General features: G+C 35.1%; 1 long non-coding RNA gene across 3 annotated transcripts; it reads right to left on the bottom strand.

The window, feature by feature from the left end:
• Nucleotides 1–1,793: 1,793 nt before the first annotated feature.
• On the bottom strand, nucleotides 1,794–8,876 carry LOC140400153 (uncharacterized). 3 transcript variants are annotated; one of them, XR_011938068.1, is made up of 4 exons: nucleotides 8,750–8,876; nucleotides 8,293–8,362; nucleotides 8,164–8,220; nucleotides 1,794–1,853 (listed from the first exon to the last, which is right to left on the bottom strand). It is a non-coding gene; the product is annotated as an uncharacterized lncRNA (long non-coding RNA). The 3 variants fall into 3 exon arrangements; XR_011938070.1 differs by lacking the exon at nucleotides 1,794–1,853 and adding an exon at nucleotides 5,892–6,267; XR_011938067.1 differs by lacking the exon at nucleotides 1,794–1,853 and having other exon boundaries at nucleotides 8,097–8,220; nucleotides 8,750–8,874.
• Between the last annotated feature and the right edge of the window lie 1,150 nt (nucleotides 8,877–10,026).

Genomic DNA, 10,026 nt, shown 5'->3' with positions numbered 1-10,026 from the left:
GTTTCATTTACTTAAAATTATAAAACTTAATATATTTTACGAAATAGCTTAAATGTCTGAGCGTGTGGCTGGGAAGGCTTTGCAGCGAGGAGACCACCCTTGTTAGGGTTGAAGTACAACCAAGAACGCGTGTCTTATACCAGCTTACCCAGTCATTTGTCGTTTGTACAGAAATGTCTGTTGATTTATTCGAACTAAAGAATATTTTTTCTAATATGGGATAGTAGTGGGTTGGTTAGGGTTAAGTTGTAGTGCTATTGGTTTCTAAGGGTTAAGGGTTGTTGGATAAGGGTTAAAACTTGTATCCCAAGAAGAATATGTTTCGTTTACTTAAAATTATAAAACTTAATATATTTTACAAAATAGTTTAAATGTCTGAGCGTGTGGCTGGGAAGGCTTTGCAGCGAGGAGACCACCCTTGTTAGGGTTGAAGTACAACCAAGAACGCGTGTCTTATACCAGCTTACCCAGTCATTTGTCGTTTGTACAGAAATGTCTGTTGATTTATTCGAACTAAAGAATAATTTTTCTAATATGGGATAGTAGTGGGTTGGTTAGGGTTAAGTTGTAGTGCTATTGGTTTCTAAGGGTTAAAGGTTGTTGGATAAGTGTTAAAACTTGTATCCCAAGAAGAATATGTTTCGTTTACTTAAAATTATAAAACTTAATATATTTTATGAAATAGCTTAAATGTCTGAGCGTGTGACTGGGAAGGCTTTGCAGCGAGGAGACCACCCTTGTTGGGGTTGAAGTAGCACCAAGATTGCGGGCCTTACACCAGATCGCCCTACATATTGCCGTAGATACAGAAATGTCTGTTAATTTATTAAATTTAGAGAATGATTTTTCTAATATGGGATAGTCGTGGGGTGGGGTTTAGGGTTAAGGTTAGGGTTTAGGGTTAGGGTTAGGGGTTAGGGTTTAAGGTTTAGGGTTAGGTTTTAGGGTTAGGGATTAGGGTTAGGGATTAGGGTTAGGGTTAGGGTTATGGATTAGGGTTAGGGTTTGGGTTAGGGTTTGGGTTAGGGTTAGGGTCAGGGTCAGGGTCAGGGTGAGGGTGAGGGTGAGGGTGAGGGTCGGGGTCGGGGTCAGGGTGGGGGTCAGGGTCAGGGTGGGGGTCAGGGTGGGGGTCAGGGTCAGGGTCAGGGTGGGGGTCAGGGTCAGGGTCAGGGTCGGGGTCAGGGTCAGGGTGGGGGTCAGGGTCAGGGTCAGGGTGGGGGTCAGGGTCAGGGTGGGGGTCAGGGTCAGGGTCAGGGTTAGGATTCCGGGTTACGGACAGATGGGTGGTTACTTTTTTTTTTTTTTTTTTTTTTTTTCTGCACCCAATAAGGGATACAGCGCCGAAGCGTCTGCCACTTTACTGGCGCACGTTCAACAATCTTTTCCGCATAGGATTTTACGTCATCTTGTTTCACGGAACTGAGTACATATTTAGAAATTTAAGATAAGTACAAGTTGTAAAATAGTACGTGAGCAGGGTTAGGGTTAGGGTATAGGGGTTAGGGTTAGGATTCCGGGTTATGGACAGAAGGGTGTCCTTATAAAAGTGAGGATAGTGCCAGGGAAGATTATGGATAGGGCTAGAAATATGAAGATTTGCAGGATAGATATAAGAATCAGAGAATAGGGGAGAGAGAGAAAAAAAAAAAATCGTGTATTATGACACTACTTGGAACAAGTTAATGTTATACGTGGCACTCGTCAAGGTTAGGATTCCGGGTTACGGACAGATGGGTGGTTACCCTTTTTTCTGCACCCAATAAGGGATACAGCGCCGAAGCGTCTGCCACTTTACTGGCGCACGTTCAACATTCTTTTCCGCATAGGATTTTACGTCATCTTGTTTCACGGAACTGAGAACATATTTAAAAAATTTAAAATAAATACAAGTTTGAAAATAGTACGTGAGCAGCAAAGATTAGATTGTAGTTATATAAGAAGGTTGGGATGAAAGATTATTTAAAATTGTAAATGTGTAGGGTTAGGGGTTAGGGTTTAGGGTTAGGGTTAGGGTTAGTGTTTGGGTTTAGGGTTAGGGGTTAGGGTTAGGGTTTAGGGTTGGGGTTTAGGGTTTAGGGTTCGGGTTTAGAATCTAGGGTTTAGGGTCAGGGTTAGGGGTTAGGGTTAAGGGTTAGGGTTAGGGGTTAGGGTTAGGGTCAGGGGTTAGGGTTGGGGTTTAGGGGTTAGGGGTTAGGTTTAGGGTTAGGGTTAGTGTTAGGATTCCGGGTTACGGACAGATGGGTGGTTAGGGTATAGGGGTTAGGATTACGGGTTACGGACAGATGGGTAACATTATAAAAGTGAGGATAGTACCAGGGAAGATTATGTATAGGGCTGGAAACATGAAGATTTGTAGGATAGATGTAAGAATTTTTTTTTTTTTTTTTTTTTTTTTTTTTTTCTTTCCTTTTATTATTTTTGTTCCCTACCCCCTATCTGTAGCTACCATTTCAAGCCAACAGGTTTCTTTGGGGGGTTTTTTGGGATAAATTTGTATTTATTATCCCCTAGTTAGGGTTAGAATCAAATTAGGATTAAGATTAAGGTGAGACCATAAGACCAAGGTACAAAACTCCAGGCCAGAGGTATTAAAGTGGGTATGCAGGATAGCAATATGTGTCGGAATTTAAGGTCTGTATGTAGGGTCAGGGTGTATGATTAGAGTGCAATGAAAAAAGTAGATAAGTGTTTTGTGTTGAAAATTCTGTTATTTTTTAATTTAGACCATTGGGGGACTTTGTTCCCAGATTTATAATCCAATGACTCTCACGTCTTTTTCTTTGTGTAGTTGACCATTTATTATTTGATTCCAATCCTGTTATCTGTAATGCATCGAGGCCATGTTCCATAAAATGTATGTTAATTAACTTATGCCTTTTGTGAGTACGGATCTCACTGCAATGTCCCGTAAGTCTGGTTCGTAAGGTGTTACCTGTTTCGCCAATGTACAAAATGTCACATCTTTTACATCGTATAACATAGACCAAATTTTTATGTTGGCATGTTATCTTTTGTTTTATTGTGGCTACTTTTCCTGATCTAGAATTATGAATTAAAGATGTGATTTTTAAAAATTTGCAGCTTGTGCAGTTGGTACGACCACAGTTATATTTCTCCTCCAAGGGAAGTTTGGTCTTAATCAAAAGGTCTTTTAAGTTCTTGTTTCTCTTATAGGCAGTGACTATATTCCATTGGGTTAATGGAACAACGTCTTGTTTGAGTTTCTCAAAATGTTTTTTGATCAGTTTATTTATTTGTGTGGTTTTACTGTTGTATTGTATAACAAGAGGTATTTTTGAGGACAGATTTTTATTGCCGGGGGGATTCTGTAACTCTGTTAGAAAGTTTGATTTGATATATCTAAGGAATCTTTTTGTGTAACCTCTATGTTGTAAGGCTGTGAATAGAGTATTTACTGCAGTCTCAAAATCTGAGTTTTCTGAGCAAATACGGTGGAACCTTATCAATTGTGATTTGATGAGGCCCCGAAAGACGTGTTTTGGGTGATGGCTATTGGTGTGTAGGAGTGCATGTGTGTCTGTAGGTTTAAAGAAGACTTTAGTAGCTAATTTGTATTCTCCATTATCCTTTATAACTTTGTATACCGTGGTGTCCAAAAAATCTATTGTGTGTTCATGTGAAATGACCTTCATTTTAATAGATGCGTGATGGTTGTTGAGGATCTGTACAAATTGTTCAAACTCCAATTGTGTGTGTGTCCAAACACCCCATATATCATCTAGATATCTATAATAGCATAGTGGTGTTTTGGGGCACTTTTTGAAGACTGTTTGTTCCCATTCCGCCATGTAAATATTGGCATAGGCCGGTGCAAATTTCTTTCCCATTGCTGTACCTTTAATCTGTAAATAATGTTCATTATTAAATTGAAAGTCATTTCTCGTTAGGCCTAAGTGTAATAATTGGACGAGGATTGCATCTGGTCTATTGGGTTGCCAATGTCTCTTAAAAATATTCCTCACCGCCTCAATTCCTCTATCCGTCTCAATGTTGGTGTAGAGACTGTCAACGTCCATAGTGAATAACATTGTTTTAGAAGTGAGATTTAGGGATCTAACAATTTCAACGAAATGAAAGGTGTCTTTGATGTAGCTCGGATGTTTTTGGGCTAAGGGGTTTAGAAATGAGTCTATGTACTCTGCAATTCTATAGGATTCGCTCCCGCAGTCTGAGACTATGGGTCTACCTGGGGGAATTTTATGTGGAACCGTCCATGTTTCCGGATTTTTATGTATTTTTGGGAGGAGATAAAATATTCGTGGTAAGGGTTGTAATTGTGTAAAATAGTCCAATTGTTTTTCAGTAATATACTGTAAATTGTGTAATTGTACCATCAAGCCTGTAATCTGGTCATATGTTTGATGGTATATTGGTGTTGATAACTTAGTGTAGTACTCCTTGTTGTTAAGTTGTCGATAAGCTTCAAAAAGATACTGTTGTCGATCCATAACAACAATATTATTTCCTTTGTCTGCTGGCTTTATGATGATATCTAAGTTAGATTTAAGCTGCCTGATTGCTTGTCGTTCCATTCTCGTTAAGTTTTGTTTGTCTTTTACTTGTTTGATTTTTGTGATGTCTGAATTAATTTTTTGGATGAAACTTTTTATTTCTGGGTCTATTTTTTGTTCTGGTGGGTTCCAATTTGATTGAGGTAGGAAGGGTTGTTTGTCATCTGATGTTGCATATTCAAAAAAACTGAGGATTTTAATTCTTCTGAAAAAGCTTTCAAGATCTATTTGAATTTGTGTATTATCTGGCTTTTGTACTGGGACAAACGTTAATCCTTTGTTTAAAATTTTTTCTTGTATCATGGTAAGTTTGAATGTACTTGATATGTTAACTATTGTATTGTTAAGATTGAGTGGTTCTTCTTGTAGGCTCGTTTTATTGCCATGTAAGTGTGTTAACCAATTATTTAGTATAGCTATAGCTGTTTCGTCCGTCCAATGAATGTTATCTAACTGGACTTGGAAAAACCTATTCGGAATTGCTGGGATGAAAGAATGCTGGTTAATGTACTGGTTTAAGGCTGTGATAGTTTTCTTCTGTTCTTGTGGGAGATTTGCACTATAATTGAGTTCAACTATAAAAATCTCTGCTTTAGGGAATTTTTGTTTTGTAGTATTCAATAGAATCTCGAGTTGTTTAATCGCAGTGGAAGGTTTTTGTGTGCGGTTATCAATACCAATTGATAACACCACTTTTTGTATTTTCGGAGAGGGTTGTAATTTGTTTAGAACAGTACTGATGTGGGAAAATTTTGCTCCAGGAAAACAGTCGAATTGTATGTTTGGATCCGGACAATGTTTAATTTTCATGAGGTTGGAATCTCCTATTATTAATGTAGATTTTTGTGGCAAAAATGGCCAATCTTCATTCTTGTCATTTGTGTGAAGATGTTGTATCATAGATATTGTAGTTACTTTTTGTATCATGGGGAATGTTGTGTCCGGTGATGATGAGTGTGTCTGTAATGACTGTGTAGGGTTGTGTCTATCCATCTCTGGGCTAACAGCTCTGTAGGACCAAGTAAGTGATTGGATAGGGGCTTTTAAAAGACCTAGAAAACTCGAACATGTCGGTGTAGATGACGGGGATGAAACTATGTGTTCCATAATTAAATTCTTAGAAGTACTTGGCACTGTTTGTGTTTGTATTTGCTGTTTTCTGTGTAATGTTATTGGTGTTGAGATGTCTGTATGTTCGGAAAGTGATCCTGCAATTTGTTGATTGTCCTGTTGTTGTTTTGTAGAAGTAGTCGTTTTTAATCCTTTCAATGTTAAGACCTTTTGTAAGTTCAAGATATATTCTTTTGTTTTTTGGATTGTTTTAGTTCTGAATTTATTCTTAACTTTGGTTTTGTGCCATTGTACAGCTTTTGAAAAAGCTTCCTCGCATCTATTTATATCGATAATTTTTTGTAATTTATTAAATAATGTTTTCAGGTTTGTTTTATAATGTTGAATTAATAAAACTTTAGTGTTATAAACCCAATTGTTTGCATTGATTGTTAATCTATTTGTTGTTGTAGTAGTTAACCCTGCTGGTTTTATTGAGTCTATTAGTGACTTTGATAATTGTACAATGTGTGTAGGGGTGTCCTCTTCAAGAATAGATAATTGGTGCATACTTTGTAACATTTTAAAAATTATTTTAACGGTTGGGATGAATGTATTTGTCCGGATATAAATGGGATTCATTGTATTGTTGTTCATTTTGTGATGACCGCCACATCCAGGTTACCTTCAAAAGAAATGTTTTTTTTGTAAATTAAATATTTAAGTTAGATATACTTATAATTAGGAAAGTACAAGTACATGACAGTTAAGAATATTGGACAATTTTTAATAAAATATTTTAGGAAAAATAATTATTTTTATTCACACTTTTACTAAATTATCAATAAACATTTATATTTACGGAAACCAAATATAATATACATATCAATACATATTTTAATGTTTACATAAGAAAAAAACTTTTGATACTCTTATTCTCCGTTTGTTACCTAAGACTACTATATAAAGTAGCTAGGTTTTTTGGGGAGAAATGGATACTGCAGTATATGTCTAAAAGGTGGTAGAAATGGACGATAGTTAGTTTTAAAGTATAGTTAGGGTAATTTTTTTTTTTTTTTTTTTTTTTCCTCAAATATATTGTAACCAATTGTGAAGAATGGCCATGGCTGTGTCGTCTGTCCAGGTTATATTATTGTGTGAAACAGTAAAAACTTTATTTGATATGCTTGGGATATAACATTTATTTCTAATAAAGTCATTTAAAGTGACAATTGTTCGAATTTGTTTTTCTGGAAGTTTGCGGCTAAAATTGATTTCTGTGATGAAAATTTTAGTTCTGGGGAATTTTTGTGCGGCTATTTTTAATAGGATTTGTAATTGTTTAATAGCAGTGGTAGATGTTTGTGTACGGTTGAAAATACCTATGGAAAATATTATTGTATTTATTATGGGACAGGATTTTAATTTATGTAAAACGGAGGTAATGTGGATGAATTTTGCGCGTGGGAAACTGTCCAATTGAATATTGGGGTTGGGGCAATTTTTAATAGTGGATAGATTGGAGTCACCTATAATTAGAGCAGACTTTTTTGGTATCAAGAACCATTTTTTATTTTTGTAAAATGTATGGGGGTGTTGTAATATAATATATTTGGTCTCGTCATTCGTGGTAGTGGGTAAAATTTTATTTGGTATGTGTCTAACGTCGGTTATTTTTATAGTTGGACTGTCAGTTACGTCGTCACTTGATTGTGACTGGACTGGGGTTGTTAGTAGATCGAAGTGTGTGGTATAAGTTGGGATTTGTGGTAGAGGTGTAAAATTGTCATTGTGACTTAGTGCTGCATATTCGAAATCCGAATTTATGTCCTGTGTTTCCGGAGGGTCAATTACCTTTGTGTCTATAGGTGAAATGTTAATATTTGAATTGAAAATGTAGTTATGAGTTTTTTCAATAATCTCGAATCTTGCATTTTGTCTGAAATTTTTGTTATACCACCTTTTTGCCATATCAAATGCCTCTTGTGGCCGCTCCTTCCCAAAATCTTTTTCTAATTTGTTAAGTAATTTTTTTAGGTGTGTTTTATAATAGTCTATAAGAATTGTTTGGGTAGTTTGAGCCCAATTATTTGCATTTATTATTAATTTTGAGCTAATTTGCGGGGTAACTCCTATGGGTCGAATTGAATTGATTAATGTATTGGATACTTTTTTTATATATTTGGGGATGTTCCCTTCTGTTAACGTCAGGTGATGCATATATTGCAGCATTTTGTACATTATTTTGGTTGCTGGTAAATCGAAATTTTCTTCAGTGAAAAGGATGGTGGTATTCGTCCTTAAAATAAAACAGAAAGAGTTAATTTCTTATATAATTTTAAATACTTTATATGTAAGTAACATTAGTTATCGATGAAAATTTTTTTTTTTTTGAGGAAAAACCGAATAAATGTAACCTAAAATACAAACCATTTAAAATTGTTGTATCTATATTAATTTAATTATTATTGTATATCAAACTACGTTAATGTGATAAAGATAGAGAGTACGAGATCGACCAGGCGCGAGACTGGAAAATAGCCTTAAAGTTTTTGGGAATTATTCCCAAATTATAACATACCTGAGAGTGGTTTTGCTGAGATTTTTGAAATTTGAATGTAGTCTAATAGTGGACTATCTAGTGGAAGGAATCATTCCTTGTTAGACTTTATATTTACTTTTATTAAAAATATTTGTATTAAAATGCTACCTGGAGAGTTGTGTAGAGAAACGAACTGGTTGATGGACTAGCCCTCTGCTATGTCACGATGGGAATCTTCCTTTGTAGATATTACAAAATGTTAAAGAATTTTGAAAAAATTATTTCTTTTTTATTAAAAAATGAGGAAAAAATTTTTGTGAAAAACAACTTTTTAAAAAAAATTTTGTGCTATCTGCATCGAAGTAGAGAGTACAGATCTTTATGTGGGCTACTAAAACCTATTTTGTAGGCAAACAATGGTCCCGACATGTTTCGCAGACATTACTGCTCATCAGGGGACTGTTTTTCGTCCACTAAGAGCCTTCCTCTCACTAAATGTGTAGCACAAATTTCCAAATCAAAAATCTTACTTTTTTTTTTAAAAATTTAAAAAATCCTTATTTAAAAGATTTTTTAAAAAAAGTTTTAACTAGGTAAAGGTAATTAATTATTGAAATGGTTTTACCTCAGAATTAATCAAAAATAGTAGAAATGTTCTCTGAAACGTAGTAGAAATATGGAGGATTTGGTGAAGCAACCTACTCCGGAGTGAGTCTGGAAGCTTCTGACCAACTGTCAGCCAGTAACAGCTGCATAAAACCGTTTTTTTTTTTAAAACTGTGATGTCATAAACGTCAACATACCTGAAAGAATTAGCATATTTAAATTAGGAATTGTACATTTTGTAATATTAATATGGAACTATTAATTGTTTTAAAATGCTTTTTATCTTTTTGATCTCCTTTGATTGTCACTTAAACTGTCTTGTAAACCATCAAAATGAATGTTGGTTAACATGTGATTTAATTTGGTAAACGTATTGGCCAAAGGAAATCATATCAAATCACACATCTCATCGAAATTTCTGTTTACCAGCAACCAAAATAATGTACAAAATGCTGCAATATATGCATCACCTGGCGATAACAGAAGGGAACATCCCCAAGTATATAAAAAAAGTATCCAATACATTAATCAATTCAATTCGACCCATAGGAGTTACCCCGCAAATTAGCTTAAAATTAATAACAAATGCAAATAATTGGGCTCAAACTACCCAAACAATTCTTATAGACCATTATGTAACACATCTAAAAAAATTACTTAACAAATTAGAAAAAGATGTTGGGAAGGAGCGACCACAAGAGGCATTTGATATGGCAAAAAGGTGGTATAACAAAAACTTTAGACAAAATGCAAGATTCGAGATTATTGAAAAAACTCATAACTACATTTTCAATTCAAATATTAACATTTCACCTATAGACACAAAGGTAATTGACCCTCCGGAAACACAGGACATAAATTCGGATTTCGAATATGCAGCACTAAGTCACAATGACAATTTTACACCTCTACCACAAATCCCAACTTATACCACACACTTCGATCTACTAACAACCCCAGTCCAGTCACAATCAAGTGACGACGTAACTGACAGTCCAACTATAAAAATAACCGACGTTAGACACATACCAAATAAAATTTTACCCACTACCACGAATGACGAGACCAAATATATTATATTACAACACCCCCATACATTTTACAAAAATAAAAAATGGTTCTTGATACCAAAAAAGTCTGCTCTAATTATAGGTGACTCCAATCTATCCACTATTAAAAATTGCCCCAACCCCAATATTCAATTGGACAGTTTCCCACGCGCAAAATTCATCCACATTACCTCCGTTTTACATAAATTAAAATCCTGTCCCATAATAAATACAATAATATTTTCCA

This window comes from Scyliorhinus torazame, chromosome 24 (genome assembly GCF_047496885.1).
Source record: "Scyliorhinus torazame isolate Kashiwa2021f chromosome 24, sScyTor2.1, whole genome shotgun sequence".
NCBI classification, from domain to species: Eukaryota; Metazoa; Chordata; class Chondrichthyes; order Carcharhiniformes; family Scyliorhinidae; genus Scyliorhinus; species Scyliorhinus torazame.
The sequence above is the reverse complement of the archived record's forward strand: the minus strand, read 5'-3'. Positions and strand labels throughout refer to the sequence as shown.